General features: G+C 40.1%; 1 protein-coding gene across 5 annotated transcripts in view; it reads left to right on the forward strand.

Moving 5' to 3' along the window:
• Positions 1 to 25551, forward strand: part of LOC148425374 (alpha-1,3/1,6-mannosyltransferase ALG2-like) — a 68940-nt gene that overhangs the window by 14148 nt on the left and 29241 nt on the right. For 3 of the 5 annotated variants that reach the window (XM_088412133.1, XM_088412136.1, XM_088412137.1), the window contains exon 3: positions 12448 to 12536. The exons of 1 other annotated variant lie outside the window; for it this stretch is intronic. The gene's annotated coding sequence lies outside the window, so the exon portion shown is untranslated. Of the gene's footprint in view, positions 1 to 6762; positions 6847 to 12447; positions 12537 to 25551 lie in introns of all 5 variants that reach the window. One more of the 5 variants, XM_088412134.1, reaches the window with a different exon arrangement.

Consider the following 25551-nt stretch of genomic DNA (forward strand, 5'->3'; position numbering starts at 1 on the left):
TATATATATATATATATATATATATATATATATATATATATATATATATATAATGTATCCATCCTCTTGACTGACGCAACAGTGAATGTCTTAATGTGTAACTTTTGATTCCACGATGGCTAAGCATTGATGAATTGTGCAGAACACAGTCTTTCGTACAAACACAGAAACACAGAATCACAGAAAGAGAGACATCAGAAGACGCAACAACCAAGACACAAATCCAATGACAATGAGTTTAACAGGAGTTGGTACTTGATGATTACACATACTGTACCCATACTGTAACCTACAATATTCTCCTTTGAGAAGCCTTTGCAGGATCAGTGAGTGTGTCTGTACAACCTTTTGCCCATTCATCCAAAAAAGCATTTAGACAGTCTTACTGGAACAAATATGTCCATCTCCAGAACAATGTTGGATGTGCTGTTGCGTTGCGGTTTTCTAGTGAGCTGTGACAAAAACAGTATTTTTTCCTTTTCAAATAAGGGCAAATTAATTGAAAGACAAATCAATTCATTGGTGAATTGTATTGTAGTGAGTAATTTGCAAAATGTTGCATGGCTTTCATTAGGTAAGTTTTATATCGATGTGCATTTTCCAGCCAGAAATGAAACGAAATGAAATGAAATGAAAAATGATGATGTCACACAGTCTAACTTCTGGAGTTTCTGAATAAAATGTTATGTGTTTTCAACATAATCAACAGGTTATTGTTTTATATTCCTGGAAACAAAATAACACTATCGTGAATTTTTTTTTCATAGCATTCCTGATTATATTATATACGTTTACTCCTAGATTGTTATTTTTCGTAGTGTGTAGTTTATTTAAGTAGATAGTTTTACGTAAGAAGTTTATTTGCTCGGTTAAAGTGTTAAAGTGTAAGATGTCAACTTGAGTGTCTCCTTTATTTTGGACTTAAAACCCTCCCATCAAGGCAGCGGAATAGTGGAAACTCCTTGGGAATGGGTTCCATGGAATGTCTGGGCAAGATTCCTTCCGTCTTTGCCCCAGTGGAGTTGACTCTTCACGTACTGTTAGATCATCATTGCACATTTTGAAAATTAACCACAGAGCAGTCAAGCTTAGTACAAAAGCAAGAAAATGAGTATTTCTCTAGACTTGGTCTCCATATGCCATCGATACGCAAGCTATTATAATGAGACGAAAAAGCCATGTGTCAAAATGTCATACCTTGAACTTGTACAGCTGTAATGATAATAAAGGCTATCTATCTATCTATCTATCTATCTATCTATCTATCTATCTATCTATCTATCTATCTATCTATCTATCTATCTATCTATCTATCTATCTATCTATCTATCTATCTATCTATCTATATCTATCTATCTATCTATCTATCTATCTATCTCTCTGTCCGTCCGTCCGTCCGTCCGTCCATCCGTCCATCCATCTACCTATCTATCACACAAAAAATATGTATTTGAATAAACACTACTTTCCATTTATAGTCTAAGATATAAGTGGTGACACACTGTCCTTAAATGCTATGCAAAAGAGTCTGAAGTAGCTTTCTTTTTTCTTAACTTTGTAGTGCAATACTAAATTCCTTTTGTATTTTTTGTTGCAGTGTTAATATTTGAACTGTACACCATTCCTTGTAATACCATGAATCATATTTCTTATGCCTAAAATGTTTATTTTTTAATGACAATTTGGGTTTTTACACTACTAGATTTTGGTCGTAATGCCAGGGTTATTATATTTTTTTATATTCATTATATTCATTCTATGGATTGGATATTCCGTATTTTTTTTCATTTTGCCTTTTTTTGTAATTGAATAGTTTTAATTAGTTTTCTTAACATTTTGGTTAGTTTTTTATTTTCATAAGAATGTTTCGTTTAGTTCCAATTTGATTAGTTTTAGTATTAGTTGTGGTTTTTGTAATATATGGCGTATTTGTCAAGTGCAAGGTTTAAAAAAAAAAGAAAGGTAATCAGTAAGTATCTAAGAAATTAAAGTAAGCTACAATGTGGGTGGTACTGGTTCGATTTTTTTTTTTTACGTTGAGCTTGCTGTAAAAAGTTTGAGAACCACTGTTATAGGCCACAAAAATATGTAATCTAGGGTAACCATGGCAACAATGGAGACACTATTCTCCTTATTACTAGCTACTGCACCGTCACTTGGATTAGGAAGCTGTTATTTTAGGAACTAAATTGCGTACGTCTGTATGATAAGTCATTTTCTTTTTTGCCACTCTGACTTCTTATTGGCTTTTATTTTCTCATACGGTTTTTATGTATCTCTGCCTTCTTCCTCCCCCAACACTGGAATGTAACTTCAGAACGACCTTGTGACTCATCTCTCCCACACTGACCACACCGAGGCTGTGCGGACCTACTTTCTTACGCAGTAGCGGCACACACTCAAAACTTGACACACACTCTCGCTGACCCACACTTTTGCGTCACACACTCTTTGTGGTAACTACCAGACAGCTGTTCTTGCTCAATGGACCTCTTGGCCATGATGTCAGAGCATTAATTTGTGTGATTGGGTGACGTTGGACGGTATCCTGTGTGTTGTGGTTGTGTGGGAGTGTCAATGTCATAATGGGTTACAGTCAAAAATGGAGGGGTCAAAAGTTCTTGGACCTCTGTTTAATCTTGCCATTCACCACCAGTTGGAAAAAGGTGTTTTCCTTTGTTAAGTTGAGACCCATATTTCTGAAAGTCGAAGGTTAAAGAAGTTAAAAGGAAAGTTATTAGCCCTAGTTTGGTGAACTGGCGTATGAGTGCTTGGCACTATAAGGCGCACCTAAAAGCCTTAATTTTTCTAAAAAGCTAATGGTGTGCCTTATAATCAGGTGCGCCTTATATATGGATCAATATTGAGATTGGGATTCATAGATGGGGAATGAAGTGATAAAGTAAGCTTTACCTATTACTTTTGAGTGTTTACAGTTGAACAAGGTTGGTCAAGTTGACTGAGTTATTATGCTATTGAGATTTTAGAGTTATTATTTGAGTTATTATTGTTATTACCTTGAGTATAACAATGTTTTGATTGAAAAGGTTTGAAAATATGTCATTAATTGAGGGTGCGCCTTATAATCCAGTGCGCCTTATAATGCGGAAAATATGGTACTTTTTCATGCCAATGCAAGTCTAATTTAGCATGTTTGTGAATTTGATTGACCGTCTACTCCAAGTTTGGGGTGGTCCGGTCTTTGAGAGCCACAATCCAGCCTGTTTTCCATGCTTCCCTTCAACCAATACACGCTGATGAGCTTATCATTTGAATCAGGTGTGTTGTTGGAAGGTTGTTTTGAGGCTCTTGGGGACTGGATTTGACCACCCCTGGCCTACACTTAACTGGGTGTTCCGGCCGACGCAGCGAGATTTGTCCTGTGGTGCAACTGCTAATTTGGTTACAAAAAGTAGACCAGTTTTTTAGACCACCTACTAGCTATTTTGCACCTCGGGTGGTGTAACCACAGTTTTGGTTGATTAGACAACAGACGAAAAGAAATATTTCCATTGAATGACCTACGTCATTGATAATTAACATTTTTTTAGTTAAATATGTACTGAAATATTAGATAACTCTTCCCATGCACAAAGTGACGTCGGGACCACGGAACATACTATTGAGTCAGCGTGTTTTGTTCAAAAGTATCTTCAAGAGTATGAACGGCAAGTCAGGCTGTCAGCATCAAAGCATGCAGAGTCATCCGACTGTCATCACCTGCCGATATATAGCGCTCGAGCGCTGCTAGCTAGTGCCTGCGCTGAATGCTGGCCACAGGCGGCATACAATAAAGTTCTAGCCTAATTAAGTTTTTTTTTTTTTTCACATGCTGAATTGTCGATTAAATGTAATCTCGGGACAAGGTTGTGTTGTTTGTATCGGGTCGCAACTCATGACTCAACTGCCACAACAGGTTGTGGAGTATAAAGGCAGCTATTGTTGCGACATTGTACTTTCCGGTAACAACTTCAAAATAAAAGCCTTTGTGTCAAAATCTCGCCCCGTGCCTAATATCTACACAAGTTTATATGTTGAATATTCTTTTTGGGTTGCCTCCTCTGGTGGCGATGTAATCCACCTTTTTACCTGAGAACACTGTTATCGATCATTCAGCTATGCAAAGGAATAGTTGGTTTACACAGTTCGATTTACAGCAGATAATGTTTGTGTTCGAGTTTAGTTTGAACTAGAATCCTATAGCACAGTGGTCCCCAACCTCTTTGTCAACCCCGAATTGCTCAACGCTTGACGATTTTATGGTGGCCCTTGGCACATAAAATTCAAACTCACTATTAATGACAATTTAATGGAAGCCCCTAGCTTGTTTTTCTGCAACAAGCAGGGACCATCTAGGAGTGACGAAAGACAAAAATATCACCTGAAGTGTGGTGCTTATATCTAGTCGACGCAGTCGTTTTGTTTTTGCAGAAAACAGAAACCGGAAACAGTCTCTCAAGTGCTCTGGCGGCGATCTCAGGGTATTCTGCCATGACTTTAAACCAAAACTTCTTGTTTTACTTAAAAGATGTGAATGTTCTTAAGCAGTGGTCCCCCACCTTTTTATCACCATTAACCGGACAATGCTTGACAATTTTATCACGACCCAGGATTGAGTATACATTTCTTCAAAATAATATACAGATACGACACAAAATGAATATAAAGTGCACATAAAATTTGAACTCACCATAACCCCAATTTAACGGGAGCCCCAAGCTTGTTTTTCTGCAACAAACAAGGATCTTGGAGTGATGGGAGACAATGACACCAAATGTATGTTAATTGTATCCAGTCAATTCTGGTGTTTCCTTTTTATTGCAATCATTGCAAAAAACCCAGCTTCATAAAGTCAGGATGTCGGAAATCTCACACATACTTTTAAGGCCGTCGTCATTAGCAATCTCCAAGAGTGCTGATTTCACCTATTTTGGCTCAAAAGTAGCGCTCAAACTCCTTATTACAATAAATCATTATTTCAAGTAGGACTCCTGGTTTTTCTTCCAAGTTGTAGGCTTTTCTCCTGTTTCTTCACCAAGCCTTTTTGCCCTCCCAACTAAGTTTTCCAAAGACGTCTGTTTCGTACTTATTTTGCTACTCTGTGGGTGAAATTTTGTCTGTCAAGTGACCAAATCAGTTTTCAAAAGCTTTTTTAAAAATAAAATATATTTCAGTCTTAGATAATACATAAAACTGATATAATTCATTATTCCGAGTCCAGTCCGATACCCTGATTCATGGACTGGTAACGAGTTACCGACATGTGGTTGGGGACACCTGCAATAGCAGACCTGACTTCACTAAAGTTTTGATGACTTCAATACATTCATTTATTTTGGTCAGTCTAATTCACGTCCAAATTTCAACATGAGACATCTTTTTTTTTATGTTGTACATCAGTAGATAGGACATCTTCTACAAAAACTTGTTTGTGTCTCTAAACACTAGGTCATGAGACTGCCACAGTGACAAGTAAAAAAAAAAGAAAAAAAAAGACTTTCTTGTATTGGACTCTAAATTACATTTTTTAAAGACAGTTCTACGTGTCTGTGTGTGTCCCCTTTCATAGTCACCATGGTGAAGTCCTAAAAGTCACCATGACAACTCCATCTGCAGCCATGTTGTGTGCCAAAACACGCAACTGTCTCCTATGCATCACCACTGTTCACACAAACGCTCACGGAGTCACTATCGCGCACAACAAAGACACCCACGCGCGCTCCGACGTTTGTGACGCTTTTAAAACGACTGTCAAAATAGACGTGCGGTTTAAAAAAAAAAAAAAAAAAAAACGTGTTCATGACTGTTAAATTGGTATGTTGCTGAGCAGGATCACCAAAACCAGTCCATTGTAGCTTATTTTTATTCCACACGATTATTAAGTCGTTACAGTTTTTCTTTTTAAACAATTAAAAAAAAAAAAATCCAAGTGTTGTGTGGGAGTAAAAGATGCTTAAGGCATGATGTGCCTGAAGGTGATGCCACCCTGGGGACTGTCCCTACCAGCCTACCAACTTACTCACTCACCTCTACCCAAACACATGCGCACACATCTTGCCTTGAGCACATTTTACTCCTCGATGGTCGCCCCCTCCATGATCTCCTCCTATATCTGACCCATTTTTCCGCATGCTCTGTAGTCACCCGCCCTGCCACACGCCCACCCCTCTGTGTTTCCACTGGGGTGGAAAACACGAGTAGGAAAAAATGAGGGGTGGTCTCTATGGAAGATGGGAGGGAGTGGGAGGGGGGAGTATCAGGATGAGTGAGTCTGTCCATTAACCCCCCCAGCGGTGCACCTCAGGAATTGGCCCATGCACTGTTTATTGGAGAGAGTTATTGGAAGGATGGCTGAAGAAACTGCATTCCTTCTCTGTGCTATACACGATACAAGGTCTTTCTGTAGGATCTGTCGTTCCAAGACAGGGATAGAACAGAAAACACATTTCTTTTTTAATTAAAAAAAACAAAAAAAAAAACCTTCATAAAGTCCTCGTAAATCCTTGGAGGGAAAAATATTTTAAAGGCCCTTTTGGTGAATGAAACACAATATAGAAAAAAAAGAATAGAACTTCTTTAAAGGGCTGTATCATAGAGTTCAACTTATTCTGTTTTATTCTCTCAGCATCGGTCTCGCCTGTGCAGATAAATATGATTTGCCTGATGACGTTAGAAAGTGAGTGCGACATCCTGACAATTTTTTACATTTTAATGTCAGTAAAATGCCTGTATTTCCTTTTTTCATTCACACCATTGGTGTAGATGTAGATGATGTTGATGGTGAAGATGATGGATGGATAGATGTTTTGTCTCCGGCCGGCATTCAACGACATGAAGGGCCACACGGTGAGAGATAAAACTTCAGTAAACAGGACATTTCACTTCCTGATTAGAAATATTGGTAACATCAAACTCATATTTAATTAGAAATTCACTTGCCAATTCTGCCAAATGTAACTCACATGCATATATTTCACTGTGGAAAGTTTAAAATATCATGATATGGGCAACACCTGTTGTCACGATGCCATCCTCATTGAGCTAAAAAGGGACAAGTATGAGATTTCTCTTTCCCTTCAGATGTCATTATATCCCCTTTTGCATTTGAATATTAATTCATTTTGTTGAAAGAAATGTAATGCTTTTTGACATTTCTGGGCCACTCTGGAAACTATACAACAGGAGCTATGAGCTTGTACTTCTCACCATTCGACGCTCCTACTGTACAGCAGTAACTTGAAATTTGACCTAAATTCTCGAACAGGAATCAAGAAAACAAACGAAAAATGACATAAGATATTGACATTAGAAATGTTTTTGCACTGTCAATTTGAAAGTGCTGGTTTCTAATTTAGTGGACATTAAGATGATCATTTAAATCATTGTTAATTGCGGCTCCATCTCTGAGAAATAAGCAGGCCTTTTCCCGTGTCCTTTTTAAAAAAAAGTCTTTAGATACTACCATTACCTCACGTATTTGAGTACATCGTAAGATGCACCTGGAAAATCCTTTTCACTCTAGGCTACATGTCTGCCATTTTGATTTCTGAATCCTGAGATTCCATTTGAAGAGAGTTGTAGTCCGGTCTGGTCAAGGTAGCGATAACGCCGCCCACTCTCCTCTCACTGCCGCTTGCATCCTGTCGTCTCATGATGTAAATGGAAGTGAGAGAACGCCCACTCTGTCCTCATTGCCATGACAATCGTATGACACAAGTACTGCGAAGACACAGTTTTATCACCACCAGGTGGAGAGAATAACAGAGTAATAAATAGCTCGGTGTGTGCCGAGGATAACGTTATTTTGGCTGTTAAAAAAAAAAAGGCAATTTATTGCCTACACGTCTACGTCTTTGAATAACAAGTATGGAGCTTGTTTGGTTACTCACATGGTGGAGGCACCACCAGTGGAAGACAGCGTGGGTGTCTGTGGCAAGGAAGTGTGCACTTTCACTGATTGCTCTCACGTATATCGCGCATCTGTAATTTGCGTATGTGTTAATCCTGGAAAGAGAAGTGAGATGGACATTTCCGCTTTTACTAAAATTAGATCTTCCACTGCAGCTTGCATCACTTCCTCTTTGACATGCGTCTACGCTGTACTGTATAACCCAACGCTGCTTAACAATTTCCTTATCTGGCTTTGTGTGGTTACTGCGTTGTGTGTTTGTTTAATTGTGTGTGAGTGGAAAACGTTTTATGTCACGGCACAGTCAGTGGGCCGGAAAACAGCTGGTGACTCCCGTCAGAGCTGGTGGATGCGCGCCGCGCCGTGTTACAGTATATTATTGTTACTATGTATGTACATCTGTGATAGTATGCTCACAAACATAGACCTGTGTTTGACTTACTGAGAAAGGGACGGAAAGTGGTGTCTCACCACGTGACGTCAATTTCTGGTGTTTTCCAAACCAAACTGGAAGCAGCACAGATGAGGATGTGATGTCATCATCGCCGTCAGGCTCACTTTCTCACACAAGCCTCACCTCCCTCACCACTCCTTGGGAGTTTTCGTTGAGGCTGATTCTATATTTCCATCCTTTTTTTTTCTTCTATCTTCTCTTTATCGCTCTACCTCATGCTGCCCCGTATGGGAGTAGGTGGACACCGCCCCTTTTTTTTTTAATGAATGGGATGTGTTGTTTACTTACTGACAGAGCTATTTTTGTCATTGCTGGGTGATGAGCACACACTGTGTGACCACACCAACTTCCTCTTCCATCGCCCTTCCTCTGCTGATTGGTTTAGCCCCGCAGCTTGATGGCAGTGGCAGTGCGTAACTGAGATGGTTGTAAACTTGTGAGTGTGTACTTTATCTTTTCATGTGGGTGAGTGTTAAGGTGTCCCTAAGTCTTACGGCAGTTCGTGCAGATAAAGATTAAAGCAAATACTGTACTATAAAATGTCGGTTTTGAAAGTCATGTCAAGTTGTGTCATCATAGTTTATTTCCAAATCTGCCTGAGAGAGAGCTAATAACAAAAAATAAATAAATAAAAAAAAGTCTCTACATTAATTACCCCTGCACTTTTTAATGGGACGCAATATGATTGACCTAGGGCTGGGCAGTATGGCCCGAAATTAAAATCACATTTTTCTTTTAGTCATTTGGAACAATTAAAATTTTGATGTACTGTAATTGTAATTTATTGATTTAAAGAAAATAATGTGGAAAATATTCAGATAAAAATAATGACTACTGATTAAAAATCAGTTTTGACAAAACGTTAGCATTCATAGCTTGTGCATAACTTAGAGATCATCCATTTCTTTGGCGTAAAATGGCCAAATAAATGGATGATCCCTTTATATTGGATGATCCCAATATAAAATTGATTGTCCGTAATTAATTTGTTAACTAAAATATTTTTCATGCACAGTTAATACTTCTAAAAACACATTTTCTACTTGTTATTGGCTGAAAATGACATCACTTGTGGTTATAGCTCAGACCAATCATCACTTACCTGCTGGTCATGTGACATTCATAAGCTGAACCATGATTGATTGGTCATTATCTGAGCCTTCAGCAATATGCGATGTCATTTTCAGTCGACAGCCGGTGAAAACATGTATTTAAAAATATTAATTGGAATTAATTTGACATTTTTAAGAATCTAGACATTCCATATACTGATTTGTGTTTTTAAATTAAATGTTTTTCAAATATTTGTGATAAATACATAAAAATAACAAAGGTATAAAATACGGCATAATAACAACGGCATAGTACCAGATTTTACAACAGTATCGGAAAACAACACAAAGCTGTCTTTCGGGGCCCCTGTCAGTCAGGTCCAAAATCATCAACATCTTTTCAATTTTATCCCTGTATTTCAGTGACAAAATTACAATAAATTGTAAAATTGTGCAACTTTTGGGCAATGTATTTCCTGCTGCTGTAAGATTTATACAGGTAATAAATTACCCACATTTAGACAATCGTATGCCTGTATGCTGGTTGCTGCAGGCATTCTCATCATGGTAACCCTGACATGGACTTCTTCTTCTGTAAACTTAATAAAATCTCATATGCATGAAGTCTTAATTGTGATCTCCAGACAAGGCCTTTACTATACATCCCCCACAGTGGGATGTTACTTCAAGCTGCATGCCTTGAGTGAGGCTCTGCATGTTTAATCAGCATGCCATGACAGATTTGCAGAAACCAGCCACATGCATTGCTTGAACCTTCAACCTGTGCATATTCCCTCACATGCATGACCACACAATGAGGAGCAATATTTGAAAATCAGTCGCTCAATGGTTAAAGTTATCCGCAGCCTATTCAACTGTGGTAAATTCCCGCAAGTCAAACCCCATGAAAATCAGTACAACAAATAAATGCTCGCCATTTAATTAAGCATTTATCATTGCATTACTGTCAGTATAACTGCTACAAGACATGATAAAACAGTAGCATGACAGAGCTTTCAACATTTTTTTTTAGCAGGTTTTGCTTATTTTTGCACTGGCTCCCACTCAGTGCACAGTTAAATATTTCTGTTGCCCAAATTCAGTATTGACATCTGTGCCTGCCTGCTGCCTGAGCATTCGTGTATTTGCGTGTGTGTATTTGTGTGTTTGAACTGCTTTGAGGACATCCAGTTTGAGTGTTTCTCCTCCAATGCTCTTTCCGGTTGAGGAACAGTAGTTTTTCTGTCGATGGGGCTTATGGATTGGCACATTCAGCATCCCAGCCTCCAGTCACACACCCACACATGCAAACACTGGACCAAAGTAGATTCCTGACTTTTTTTTTTTTGTATTTTGTCTGGTGAAATGTAATGAAGACTTAGTTCCCTCCAGTTTCTGCTTACAGGTGGCAAGATTTAGTGGATTGCTTTCTTTCACTCATGCATGATCTATTTTGCATTGGCTTTTCATGCTTTTAAAATCCAGGACTGATGTGATGGTCACAGGGGCCCAATTCCAATTTCAAGTGCTAATCAACCGTTTAGTTAAACCAAATGAGAGGAACATGCTGTCCCTTCAGCAGCAACATCCATGCACAGATTGGCAATACTGTACACAAGATGAGTCATTGACTTTGCATTTTTTGCCTTGAGCTATTCTTTAAGTTGTTTACTCATCCCATGGTGTGTAGGTTGACCAAAGATGTGTATCCATGCATTTTAACTCGTCAAATTCTTATGCAAAAGATGCTTACAAACCGCGCATCTGTTGTCACATCTGTCATCGTTGCTGGATGCACTTGGAATGTAATTACTACCAGGAAACCACAATACTAGAAACGGATGGAAGTTGCTTCTTTCTTTGGGGGATTTGAAATTGGACTGGATGAGAGTATTGTACATGGTATAAATTGGAATTTTCCCTCAGGGACTGCTAAAGTCTCTGGTTTGGGATGGTGGTCTAGCATTTAATTTAGCATTTCATGCATCTCTTTAGTAACATTATATCCCTCTGTCAAACAGTTTCCCATAGGAAATCATGAAAATACCAGTTGGCAAAAGGGTCAATCCGTTATATCATACAAACTGGAATGTCACTGTCGAATCTTTTAAAACTGATGGTGCTGTCGATTATTCCATCGAATGATCCTCAGTTTTTCTTAAAATCAGATGAAGGTAAATGTGATTTAAATTTAAAACAAATAATCGACAAAGATTGAACGTGAGTTGAAGTGTGCTGATAACTACTCATGCTAATCACAATTAGCATTGACCGTCAGAAAACACTACCATTTAGTTCATACGTTCTTAATGTCATATATACATTACACACGTCATTACACATGTAACAGTGTTTTTAAAGTCACTTCCTAACATTCCTGGCGTAAACTTGAGAGTGGATCTCCTCGTTAATTACTGTGAGGTCAATACATTTCTGACTGCTCCCTATTGGTTAAAATGTGAACAGCTAAAACCGAGCCAGTACTTTAGAAATTGTTTGTAGCAGCAGGTTATATTCTTGGATAATACAGTCCCCGTGCTTTTTGGCAAGTTTTTCCTTTATTTTGGCCAGCACCATGTGCTAATATTGTCTTTATTGAAAACCTGCTAACTACTAAATGAATTAAAGCTGCTTTTTAAGAGCTTTTTAATCCGCACTTAAAAGTGACTGGTGACAGTTTGACATATTTCCATTACTTCTTTTGGAAATAATTGTTTTCAAATGAAAAAAAAAATGTTGACCATCAAGTCAACCAGTATTTGTTTTTCCAATGCATTAGCCTAAAATTCTATTGGATGTTGTTTTCGGTCTCACGTAACTTAAAACAGCAGAGTGAAACTTGTTTTAAAAAGTATAAAACCTCCCAGTGAAATGATAATTCAACACATGGCGGTTGGCACTGCTTTGTAAGTTATATAATCTTGATAATAGGCAGTCTATTTTCAACCTTTATTTTCCTCTTTCCAGACTCATTATCGACTTGGTACTAGTAGGTAAATAAAGATTTTCCTCCGTGTGTATTTCTTTTTTAGTGACGTCACCCTCGTGTTGCTGACGGAATCTCCTGATTGGCAGGAAAATACCCGTCACGGGTCACGAGGGCCACCGGACGTGTGTCATAGTAAGTGACGTTGCTCACACGTCTTACTCCAGCACTTTTACTCTACACACGGTAAGCCAGGGAAGCCCTCACACACACACATACACAGCCACACTCACTAATCCAATTAGGACATTAGTATGTGGCTTGGGCCTCATTGGACACATGCTGATCCAATTATGAGTGGATGGATTGGCCAGGCAATCCCAGTGTTTCCCTTCTCTAATGTTCTTAAGTGGCACTTTGCCATCACACCAGGAGGACACCTCATACGCACACAGGATTCCCCCCACCCCCCACCCCTTGCTACGTATGTTAACAATCTGCGGTGAGTCAACCAAGGCGTGGAGGAATCCACCAGTGACTTCCACTCAGTCAGCAAAGTTGCAGTGAGGAAAAACCGGAAGGCTTAACCTTGGGGGTAAGATACTTTCCCCTGTGTAGAACTCAAATAAAAGCCTTGACTGCGTGCCAGGAATAGTCACAGATGTCTACCCTCTGCACATTATCATCACCCATGCCAAACAACCAAGGAAGGGTAAGGTCTTGGTGAGCCGCTTTCGCCCACCAAACACATGCTCATTTTTCTTCCACTAACACAACATTGACACCAATTTTGAGAACATGTGCTTGTGCATGGTTATTTCCTGAGAGGCTCTTCATTGCACAACACACATCAATGAGGCGCACTCCAAACAAGGACACAAGTCCATACAGGGGCTCTTATCTCACACTTGCTCGAGCAGCGAGGCTCTGTAGGGCTTTTCTAGTCTCTTTTATTCTCGTGACAAACATACACATTTTATCAATGGCCTTCTGAGGCGGCGGACTGAGTGTCGCGGCCTTTCTACTCTCGTGTGATGTGCGGTGACAGACAAACACACACACACATATTCACACGTAGTCGGAACAACAAGGTTGGAGGCATGTCCTGACTGTCAGCATATTGCATCATTCCCCTGCAATATATGCAATATGCAATTGTTTTCCTATGGTTTTTAAAGCATAAAGCATGTGCGAATTGTGTTCATTTTTAGCTGCACAATTTCAATGTACTGTAGTACCACCTTGGGTCACCACATGCCAGGCAGCACTGAGCTTTACAGGCTGTAAAGTAGATGACCTGAGAATTAAAAGAAAAGGCAGAGAAGGTTCCCAACTCCCAAGTTTTAGAAATAGTAGCAACATGTTAAATGGCCACCATCTTTGTACGATTTTCTAGCATGATTTGCGCAATTCAAATCCAGCTGTAGAAGCCCATAAAAAAATTAATTCACAAAACAACAATTGATTGGAAAAGGCGAGTTTCCTTAGTAGAAGATACAATGTAGGAAGTGAGGAAAATACTGAGAAATTGTAAAGTTAAACTGTACTAATTTACTCCTGTTTTGGAGGCCTTTTTTATGTTTTTGACCAGGTTTTTGTTGTAACATAAAAGGATACCCCCAAAATGCTAGGCTGCTTCATTCCATTTTCTAAATTTCCTGAGTTGTACTCGTGTTGATGTTGATTTTACAAACACATTTGAACTGATTTTTTTTCCCTTTTTTTTCCATCCTTGTCATGTTGCATATAATAGTTGTTTCTCTCACATTGCAGAGACAGTATGTACTGTAGTTCATATATGTTGCTGCTTTCTGTCGGTTAACATATCAGCTGTTTCAAAGTGTATACTTATAATTAAAAACACTTATGTGAGTTTCCATTACCTTGCTCAATGGCGTCACATTATACTTATGGTAGCATTTAGATACTGGATTGTCTTTAGTTTTAATTTGGTTTAACCTTTTGGTGGTTTTGATATACAGGATTTAACTTTCATGTTTTATGTGTACAGTATATGTCAACTGGGAGTGACAAGCAGCTTGAAGCAAATGCAACTTTGCCTCTTATTAGGAGAACAGGTATCAAAACATACTGTACGTTGCATCAATTGTCTTCATAAATCTAAAGGGATGCTAAACCTATTGGGACATTATAATCTTTTTGGAGGGGTTTGGCCATGTGACACTCACATGTTGAGTGTGAATGGTTACTTAACTGCGTCCTGAGCACATGTGTCATTTTCAGTCAACAGGAAGTGTCAAAATTCATCCATCCATTTTCTAGAGCGCCTTATCCTCACAAGGTTTGCAGGCTTGCTGGTGCCTATCCCGGCTAACTTCGGGCAGTAGGCGGAGGACAGCCTGAACTGGTTGCCAGCCAATTGCAGGGCACACTGAGAAGAACAACCATTCATGCACCCAAGCAAGCCTAAGGACAATTTAGTATGTCCATTACACCTGCCGTGCATGTTTTTGGAGTGTGGGAGGAAGCCGGAGTCCCCTGTGCAAACTCCACACAGGCAGGCCAGAGACAGGTGGATTCAAACTCAGGTCCCTGAACTGTGAGGCAGACGTGCTAACCACTGCTCACTGAGCTGCCCTGTTGTTACACATTTGAGGTGAAAATCAACAGACCCCAAACAAAGTCAACCTACATAGCTTTCATCTTCTCCTCCAAATTTGATCAAGCCGTGTTGTTTATTTCTCTTTAAGAAAGGAAAACATTGATTCTAAGAATTAATAATCTCATCTTTGTTCTTCTCTTGTGTAGTAGAGTACCACGACAGGAACCGTAATGGATTTGCCTGTCACAAGGCAAAATTGTAGGCCATAAAGTATAGCAATCAGTCATGCTGCAGGAGGCACTTTAACAACTTGCAGACATACAATCACATCTCTTTTTATGATGGGCCTTCTTTGATCGACAACAGAGGGAGATTGGATTAAAATAATAACAAAAAACACAGAGTGTATTATGAAGATAGTGGTTTGTCTGTGGTGAAAATGTTGCAGCTGTGGGAGGGAATAGCATATGCTCGCATTGGTTTGGCGTGGATGACATGGAAAGTGAGGAATAGATGGAAGAGGTTTCAGCTGGAGGGGACAGTGGGGGGCTAGCACATAGCCCTGGGGATGTCTAAGCGTGTACAATGCATGTGTGTTTGCATGTGTGTGTGTGTGCGCGCGCAGGCCCGAGGTAAAGCAGAGGATGTTGAAGCTGATTTGTTCTGATGGACTCAAACACAGACACAGACTCTGCCTGTGACTCACAGACGAGACGCAAGTATCCCTTAGGGAGTGGCCCAGGGCGCGTGTACACACACACACACACACACACACACACACACACAGATACACACGCGCTTGCCAGGTTAGATATCTGCCTGCGCGTGGATCTCATTCTAGCGGGAGGATAGGCATTATGCTGTTTGACTTGAATTCTTTTGAGAGCTGAGAGTTGCATCGTAACCTCTTATTGTGCCTTTAACTTTCCCTCCTTTTAGCGAATCTGTAAAAACGGGTTTTGGGTCAAACTGGGTTACTTTCTCACGTCTTGTTCAGTGTGACAGAGGCACGTATGAAAGCACAATGTCCAGTTGTGTTGTTGGCTATAGTGTGAGTCATGAATGGTGCTTATTGAGCGAGCCGGGCGCACGGATGCCTCCTCTCAGGGCAGCAGAAGTTTCGCAAAGCCACTTGAGAGTGCGCACACAATAAAGACGGATGATGAGGCGAGATGAGGATGCCAAAGCCTGCCAGTTATTGCCCCGAGTCTAATCTGTTGCCGTGTTTCCTCCCTGACTAACGGCCTGTAATCGGACATTAAAAAAGCGGGCAAAACACTTGAGCTGTCATTTTGTTGCTTTGCCGGAAATACGCACAAAAGCATATGAACGCACACATTTGCCTGCATGCTCACAACAAGATGGAGACACGCAATTTTACACAGTCAAATTAAGGCGCACAAAGCGCCATTGGCTTAATATGAGCTGTGTGTGACGTCAACCGTATGCTCGTTATAATAGCGCTGGGAGCATCAAAGTGACAGATCTCACACACAGGCAAACACAATGAATTATCATTGGGTCATTTTGAGATCAAACCATTAAACACATTTGAATGCTCCTTTGTTATCTGCAGAAAATGGTCATGTAGTAATGTCGTTATTTGTTCAAAGTGGGTTCCCAAATTCGGCAGAAGTTTCCAGGTGACTGAGCAGAATGGGGATGATAATGAAGGTGGGATCCCAGATCACCTAGAAAGATGTGATGTGGAGAAATATCAAAATAAACAGCCTTTGTTCCTGTCAGACTCTCTCATTTATTGTGAAAATATACAGTAGTGTAATAATGAAACTGTAAAGATCTTAGTTAGAGGGGCCAAAATTTTGTACACATACAATTACAGATATATGTCACCTTTTTCTTCTACCTTGGGTGTATGTCATTTTGACGTGAATTTTCACACAAAACCTCAGTGGGTGTAACATGATATAACATGATATTTTAGACTTTCCTTAGTGTAATACGTGCATATATATTTGGCAGATTGTTAATTTAATTTTTTATCAAATTGAGTTTTATGGTACCATCATTTTTAACCAGGAAGTAAAAAGTCCTGTTTGCAAAGACGCCACCTACTGGGTGCCTGCCTCACCCTCTTTGTGACATGTTCAGTGCCGGCGGGCCACGAAAGTTGCATCTTGAGCCCTATCCTCATGAGGCTGATGGAGACTCTTCCAACAGCGTGAATTACGGGTTTTTACCAACATTAAAATGCAAAACGGCTTCAATACACCAATACCATTCTTCCTATCTAATCAGTTCCCGTGGGAACACAGTATTCATAATAATACTTTTGCCAGTGAGTGAATTATTTAGGACTGACATTGATTGTCCAGCTGTGTGCTCCTAAACACACAATTTGGCCACTTCAGTATTTTTTTTACATTAAAACGTTGTAGCTAATAAATGAAACGTTTCTGTTTACTTGGCTGACTAGGTGCAATTCGACTCAATTGACATAAAAAAAATCTGAAATTTTAAATACATATTTAGTTAGCAGTACGCAGAATGTTAAAGACAACTTGCCAAGTGAATATCCACCGTCCGCTCCAAAATATAAACATAAGCCAAAAATCTTCACCCTGTCATTTTCCACCCTGTCAGCCAACTGATCTAGAGTTTTTTTTGCCGTTTGCTTGCTCATTCTTTGCTTGGAGTTCATTTATTTAAAATAGTGTAGGAGATTTAACAGAATGTTTTTCTAACAATAAACTCTACTTAACAGTAATACAACAACAGAGGGCAACTTAAAATCTCAGATTTTTTTGGAGTAAAATTGAGAAAATCTGAAAGTCATAAGGCACTTTATGGTGGTGATAATAGCTCATGACTTTGAGGGTTATCCTTTTTGGCTAGTTTCGGAGATAGCCAAAATTGAATGCGTCTATTGTCCCTCATGGGTCACTGTAGGTGAGATGTGGGAACTGGCGACAGCGGGAGGATTCTTTCCATTGCTTTGTGGAAGTGGAACATTGATTTGCTTGGTTCTTTCCCGGAGAGAAAGAGACAGAGAAAAAAATGTTTTGGATGATGGGATCTGGAGGAAAGCAACAAAGGCTTAAGAGCTTGCTTGTCTTTCCACAAGAGGGAAACAAACATATGTTATGGTTTAAAACAACTTTTGAGAGGACTAATAGAGTGCTTATTTGCTAACATGCAATGCAGATCTGTTGTCAGAAGAAAGTACTTACAGCAAAGCATGCACGTGTGTATCAGCGTGTCTATGAGCAAGCTAATGGTACTGCTGGCGTATTAACGTCGTGAAGATGATACAACCTGCATCATTTTGACAATATTTCATGTCTACATTTTATGTTTTATAGTCTAAGTTCAGACAGGCACTTGGTATATGTCAGGATTGTTTTTTCCAAACATTTGATTGTCTTCTGCCCCACCCTGTTTAGTTATTTAGCCGTGGATGAAATTGATGTAATTGTCATGTGCATCAGTTTTGCTGCCCTCAGGTTGTTCAGTCCTTACAGTTGTGATCATCTACCCTCATCAAGATATGTCACCCTTCTACTTTTTTAACATTTTTAGTAGTTTATGTAAATTCTCATATTTAGAGCTGTCAACATTGGTTGATCAATTCTAGGCAAAATAAGACATTTCCAATTCATTTTGAATCACCAACTTTGATACATTTGTGATGATCAACATTCTTTTTACTCAAATTTAAACTGTACTTGGCAGCGCTTGACTTTCTTGGTACTCAAAACATCGCCCCATGAATTTCCTGACTGAGGGAGCACATTTGAGTCAGCATGATTTATCAAAATGTGACCAATAGGAACAGCAACTATGTCAGGCTGTCAGCATCAAAGTGTCCAATCATTTCCGTCTGTCGGGCCAGCCTATATGGAGCACTCGCGCGTTGCAAGCTAGTTGCTAATCTATGGTAGACGTCACCAGTAAACAATGGCAACAGGTGACATATTTCAACGTCACCATACTATTACCTTTGTTAGTGTCCTAAACTGGCGATTAAATGTGATTTCGTAACAACGCTGTGTTGTAAGGCGTGTCCAGATATTGTTTGGTCAACTAAGGTTTATTTTGAAGTTGGCTTTCTCTCCGTATTTCAGGCATGTTTTGCTGTCATGCAGAGTATTAACAATTATTGCTAAGATTGGCTTGGCATTTTTTTCTGACATGTACACTAATGAGCATGCAGAAAGAAAATTCTTTGAGTTTTTTTTTTAACCAAAGTACGTACTTGAATTACGTGAGGATTTGTATCATCTGTAATCAATTGACACTTATTTTCATAATTGAGTCATTGTTAAACCAAAAATTGACCAAACACTCTGAATTCAACCTCTTAAATCTAGTTGTTTATACAGTCCATAATGAAAATAGACAGCTTATATTTTATTCTCATCAAACTAAAATGTTTGGAAAGCAATAACTGCACCAGCAACCAAATCTTCAAATCAAAGGTTTGAGAGTACGATAATAATAGTTATAAAAACAATAATAGTTGAAAATCATTTTCTGTCTTATCACCAAACAATTCCAAATCAACAGCAATGATTGGTAAAAATAAAAAGCAATCAAAAAAAGAAAATATAGTTTCATGCATTTTTTTTAATTTAAGTTATTGGTGATTATTTCTAAAAAATATTCAATATCTTACTCGTATTTTAATTTAGTATTTGATATTTGATTAGTGCAGGTTTACTTAATAACGTGGTCCTTTCATGTATAACGTAAAAATTCTACAATAGAGAGATTTTCCGGGCGTTGGTCACTGACCAAGGAATCAAAAATAAATGTTTGGAAGAAGTAATGCAAAAATGACCTCATTTAGAAAACGAGGACATTTTGAACTAAGTGCTGATGTTCCGTGTGTCCACTCAATATTTTTTGAACAGATAGACAATGTGTGTCACCGGTCTGACAAATTGTACCTCCGCCACACTCTAATATTTTCTCCTGCATTCCTTTCATCTCTTCACTAGTTTCTTATTTCCCCGGCATGACTTCATGAGTGTAAAAGCAAACCCAAGATGTAGTTTTATTGCAGAGCAGTCTGCTTTTAGGTAAATATTTGCAGCACGTGTCCAAAGTGAGGAGCAAACCTGACCACTTAGCTATCCCAAGAATGTACTGCATCATCACTTCCTGGCCCGATAACGCTGGAAAAGCCTGATTCCTATCACCCGCTGTGTCGTAATCGCCCCCGTTGATGTGTGTGCGTGAGTGAGGAGCGCAACGTGTTGTGTCTTCATACCATAATAGGCTTCCCCGAATAACTGTCCCATAATTCTAAACATGTGAGGAGATCCAGCTGGCTCTGGCCTCAAAAGGAAGAGAGCACGGGGGAGACAACTTTCCGCAACGCTCACCTCTCCCTCTTTCGCCGCTTCAAACGCTCACTTGGCTGGACTGTGCTTCACCTTCTGTGTCAGACTGAAACATTTCCACAAGGAATTCCAAGTATCCTCCAAGATATCTTCCTGATTCCTAAAGGCTTTAGTAATATGCTCATCCCGTCTGGATCTTCCGCCAAGAAACACATCAGCACCACTTTCACAGCCCTAGGAGAAGAGACGCTTGGCCCGGGCTGATTTTACATCATGACTGTGTGGCGGGGGAATGCTGTCGTAATCCTGGCCGTGCCCAATCACGAGTGATGAAGTCCAGTGATGATGCTGAGCTGGCGGCCACACACCCGGGAATACCACACAGGCAACAGAATCTGTTCCGAGGGTGGGATGCATGATGATACGGACGTGTCGCCGGGACAGTTAAAGCAAGAAAGATGGATACCCCGCTGATGGTCGCCATCTTGTTAAATTTGAAGTACATGACACCCTGTCCTGTCATCACTGAGCGCCACCCCCAACTCCTCGCGTTTGGGCCTTATCCCAAGCAGACCCACATGCTTGCAACGGGAAGGGAAAGTGTCTACCTTGTCAGGAAACTTTCCGCACTTTACTGTTTAACAGAAATGCAACTGACAATATTTTCCATCATCGATGAATCTGTAGATTATTTTATTGATTCATCTTAATAGGATAGTCAAATAGTTTTCAATTATTCGTTGCGGCTTTACTGTGTTTAGACGACACAAACCCAGCTGGTAAATGGCTTCACAATTTTGTGTATCAAAAGTACTAGTGTGTGGGTGTCAAACTCATTTTTATCATGGGCCACATTGTAGTTATAGTTTATGTCGGAGGGCCATTGAGAATGGGAAATGAGATAGATTTTACACATTTTGAAAACAGAGGCCGCAAAATACTGTTCAAAAGGGGTAGTGGTAACAAAAAAAATGTGTAAAAGTTGTAGAAAACATGCACAATTTGCTATTTTAGGCAGAAATTTTAAATCATAACAAGCATTTTGTGGGCCATATTAAATGATCTGGCCCCGGGCCTTGAGTTTGACACCTGTGTACTAGTGGTATCGGTACTTGGTATTGCTATCGATGACTACTCAAGAGTTGAGCACTCGAACTGGTATTGATCTGGAAAAAGTGCTATCAAACATATGTAATATTTTTCAAAATTGAATAATTGTTTAGAGACCTAAAATGTCCACGTGCATAAAATTTCAGCTTCTCGTCAGGAAATATCCTCAGATTTTTTTTTTTTTTGTCCTCTATGAAAGTAGACTGATTAACATTGGGTTGAATCAGAAAAAGACATTTGAATCACCTGCACTTACTTTGGAAAACAATGATCATAACTTTTGTTGATTATGATACAAGCAAATCATTTAAAAAAAACAAAAAACTTCTGCAATGGCAATTTAAAAAGTTTTTTTTGCTCATTCACTGCTAGCCCAGTTAAAATGATTTTTTGACGTCTATAGCTGTCAACGGCAGTGAATGTGTTAATAAAAGGATGGAAATGAGAAAAAAAAAAAAATATTAAAACAACCCTTTGTTGCAACCTTAAAGAGAATAGCACTCAGGTCAGGGGGCTTTTGATTTAAAAATATGCATACTACCTATTTTAATTGTGCTTTTAATTGGTGTAGAAAATGCATTGCATCATACTAAGAGCTGCATTGATTTCCTTCCCTCAGTCCATTTTCCATACCATTTGTCCATTTGTCAACTAAGGTGAACTGGAGCCTACCCCAGCTGACTTTGGGTGAGAGGCAGTTGAACACACTGGAATGGTTGTCAGCCAATCACAAGCCGCATTGAGACAAACAACCCTTCACATTCACAAAAACATCATATGCAATTTTATTTTTCCCCCCATTAACTTGCCATCTGTGCGCATACATTGAACACATTCAGTGTTCCCATCCCACTCCAGAACAAGCCACCTGAACATAATCAGAAATATTTCACACTCATCGCCATTTACCAATTGCTCATTCACTCCAATTAGAGCGCTCGCACTCCACGGAGGACAAGGGCTAAGCGAGTGCTTTGGTGCGCGCTCGAGTATTCAGCCTCTGGAGTGGCGTGTCCATGAAAGACTCTTCTTCCTCCACTTGGCGTGGAGCGAAGAGTGGCGCGAGCTGGGGAAGTGAGAACTCGCATCCCCTTCACAGCGGTGAGAGAGAGCCACCGGGTCAGCGTAAAGTGCTGCTGGGTGCTATTACTGTGAAAAGGACCCCTCTCGGGGGGTGTCCTTTCAAGCATCTGATGAACATGGCGCTACCGCCAGCCGCGGCCAACTCGCGCCCGCGTGTATGTACGTGTGTTACAGTCAGTGCACTCGTTTGTACAATGTGTTGCTGGGTTGGTTTGCGCCGCTGAAACCAGAGCGGATATGTGTGACATTCACCGCGTGAGCATGCATTTACAGAGCGATGCATGAGTATGACAGACTAGGATATTATTGGACAACAGTGTGTTTGCACTGGACATGAATAGCAACATGGATGATATTAGTGGATCAAGTTCTGTCACACACTATGCGGCGTACAAGCGCCTGATTCAGCAGGTGCCCCGAGCCCCAACACACCCTGTAAATGTTCTGTGCTATTCCCGCTCTGTCGAGGATTGACTTGTGGCACACTGACCGAACATATGAATTAGGGATGTCCCTAATGATTTTTTCATTTGTCATTTATTCTTTGAGTATTTCTTTGATTAGTTGACCAAGTGTGATTATTTTTATTTTTTACATGAAAAATAGCTCAAGCGGATTCCACATAACCTCATAAGCCTTTTATATTATTATAGTATAAAGACACACACATAACTTAAGAAGTCGTGTATTTTTATCCATCCATTTCCTAGGGCCGCTTATCCTAACAAGGGTCGCAGACTTGCTGGCGCCTATCTCAGCTGGCTTCGGTCAGTAGGCTGGGGACACCCTGAACTGGTTGCCAGCCAGTCGCAGGGCACACAGAGATGAACAACCAATCACACCTAAGGACAATCTAGTATGTCCAATTCACCTGCCATGCATGTTTTTGGAGCGCGGAAGGAAGCCGGAGCGCCCGGAGAGAGCCCATGTGGGCTCGGGGAGAACATGCAAACTACACAAAGGAGCCTGGCTCCTCACATCCACTGGCCGGAGCCATTTGGATTTGAACCGGGACTTTTAAATTGTGAGGCGGACGTGCTATTCACTGCCCCACCGAGCCACCCCGTATTTTTATTTAATACAGAAAAATTGAATCCTAATTTTAATCAATTGCGATCTAACTTTAGATAAAGCAGATGGCACATATGTATTAGGTTGCTACATTACTTCTATGATATCCATGAATTGTGACCTTGTACTGTAGAACGGTGTCCCCAATGACTAGTCCGCGGCCCAGTACTGCTCTGTGGATCAACTGGTACCGGGCCGCTCCCAAAATGATTAACTATTTCCTTTTTATGTATTATCTGAGGTTGGAAGATATTTCATTTTGAAAAATGAAAAAGAAAGGTTTTAACAGGCAATACCTGGACTCCTACTTAAATATGCTTTATAAATAAACTTTGACTTGACTTGAAATATTGATTTATCGCAATAAGGAGTTTGAGCATTACTTTCTTGCCAAAAAAGGTGAATCTAGTATTCTTGGATATTGCGAATGACAGCAGCCTTAAAATGATGTTTGAGATTTCCAACATCCTATCTTTATGAAGCGGGATAGATGGTTGGATGGATACTTGAACTTTGAAATATGAAACCCGTCACCCATACTGTGGCTAGTGTCGCTAGCGGCTAACATGCTTTCTCCTGAGAAACCAGACGATAAACGTACAGTACCTGCACAGACGTTGCAATTTTCAGTCATCCGTCCATTTCCACCAACAAAATGTCGTTCCTGCATTTTGACCATGTGACGTGACCTTCCCCCACATATGTCTCGAGATTTTGCGTTGATTTTTCTTTGGTTATGCATGTGCGGATTTTTTTTTTTCAGGCTTGAGCCATGCGCTTTATGTGAGACATGGCCAAAGTCCACTTTCCTACCGGTACTCGAGTTTTTGACTGGAAGCCTAATGGCCACTGTTCTAAAAATAGCTCTTTTGCACAATTGAGATGGACCCTAAGGTGGCTTGGTGGAAGAATGCTTATCACATCCGCCTCACAGTTCAGAGAAACAAGTCCATACCCAGCTTACTCCCGCCTTCCTTTGTGTAGTTTGCATGTTCTCTCTGAGCCTGCATGGGTTCTCTCTGGGCACTCAAAAAATATGCATGGCAGGTGTATTAGACACGCTAAATTGTCCTTAGGTCTGATTGGGTGTGTGAATGGTTGTTCGTTCTTGTGTGCCCTGTAATTAGCTGGTTACCAATTCAGGGTTTCCCCTGTCTACTGCCGAAAGACAGCTGGGATAGGCACCAGCAAGCCTGTGACCCTTGTGAGGATAAGCAGCTCCACATAAGGGAGGATGGATGGATATTAACCCTATTGCATTGCAAAATGTAATATTGTGTGCTCATGATAAACTTTAAATGAAACTTTAAAAACATTTCTTCTACCTTTAGGAGTGAAATATGTCAATGCTTTTTGACCTTTGGGTCTGAATTTTTCAACAAGTAATGCATGAGTCTTATCGACAGAATCTGAGCACAGGCAGAAGTTAACGTATGTTATTGTTGGATGGCGCAAAAACAGTTGCAGTCTCATTGGACTACACAGGCTTCTCTGTTCACGACATCCATAAAATACAGAATCACTCTAGTTTGTATGCGCATGGTTGTTTACAGCTTCAGAGAAATGACAGCATACACTTCAAATGATCAAAGCCGGCATCGTTGATTTATCTCTTTAGCTTACCCCGTGATGAGACAGGTCATGTTCCTGTCGCATTTGCGACCCATGATCATATGCAACAAGCCAAATAATGAAAGTGGAAGTCTTGCACATGAGGCTGTCCAATTTACGAGCAGATAAGAAAGGTGAACGGGTTTAATGTGTCGTTTGTAGACGATCAAGTTCCTGTAGCCACCAGTTGAATGGACAGGTGGTGTGATCATGTTCCAACGCGCATGCTCGTGTGTGTACGTGCTCGTGGACGCCATGCGTGTTATACAAGCATATAATTATACTTTGCCACGGAGGCTTGGTGGAACAAGCCACTCGTGTGCACCAGAGGTACACATGCACACGCTCAAACTGGATCATGACTTGGCTTCATACTAGTTTTCCACCGAGGGTCAGTCTTAGTTCACGTACAAAGGGAGCGTTAGGATCTGTGTCACAGAGTGTGTGTGGACGTGTATGCGTGGAT

This window comes from Hippichthys cyanospilos, chromosome 3 (genome assembly GCF_059441005.1).
Source record: "Hippichthys cyanospilos isolate Australia breed blue-spotted pipefish chromosome 3, RoL_Hcya_1.0, whole genome shotgun sequence".
NCBI classification, from domain to species: domain Eukaryota; kingdom Metazoa; phylum Chordata; class Actinopteri; order Syngnathiformes; family Syngnathidae; genus Hippichthys; species Hippichthys cyanospilos.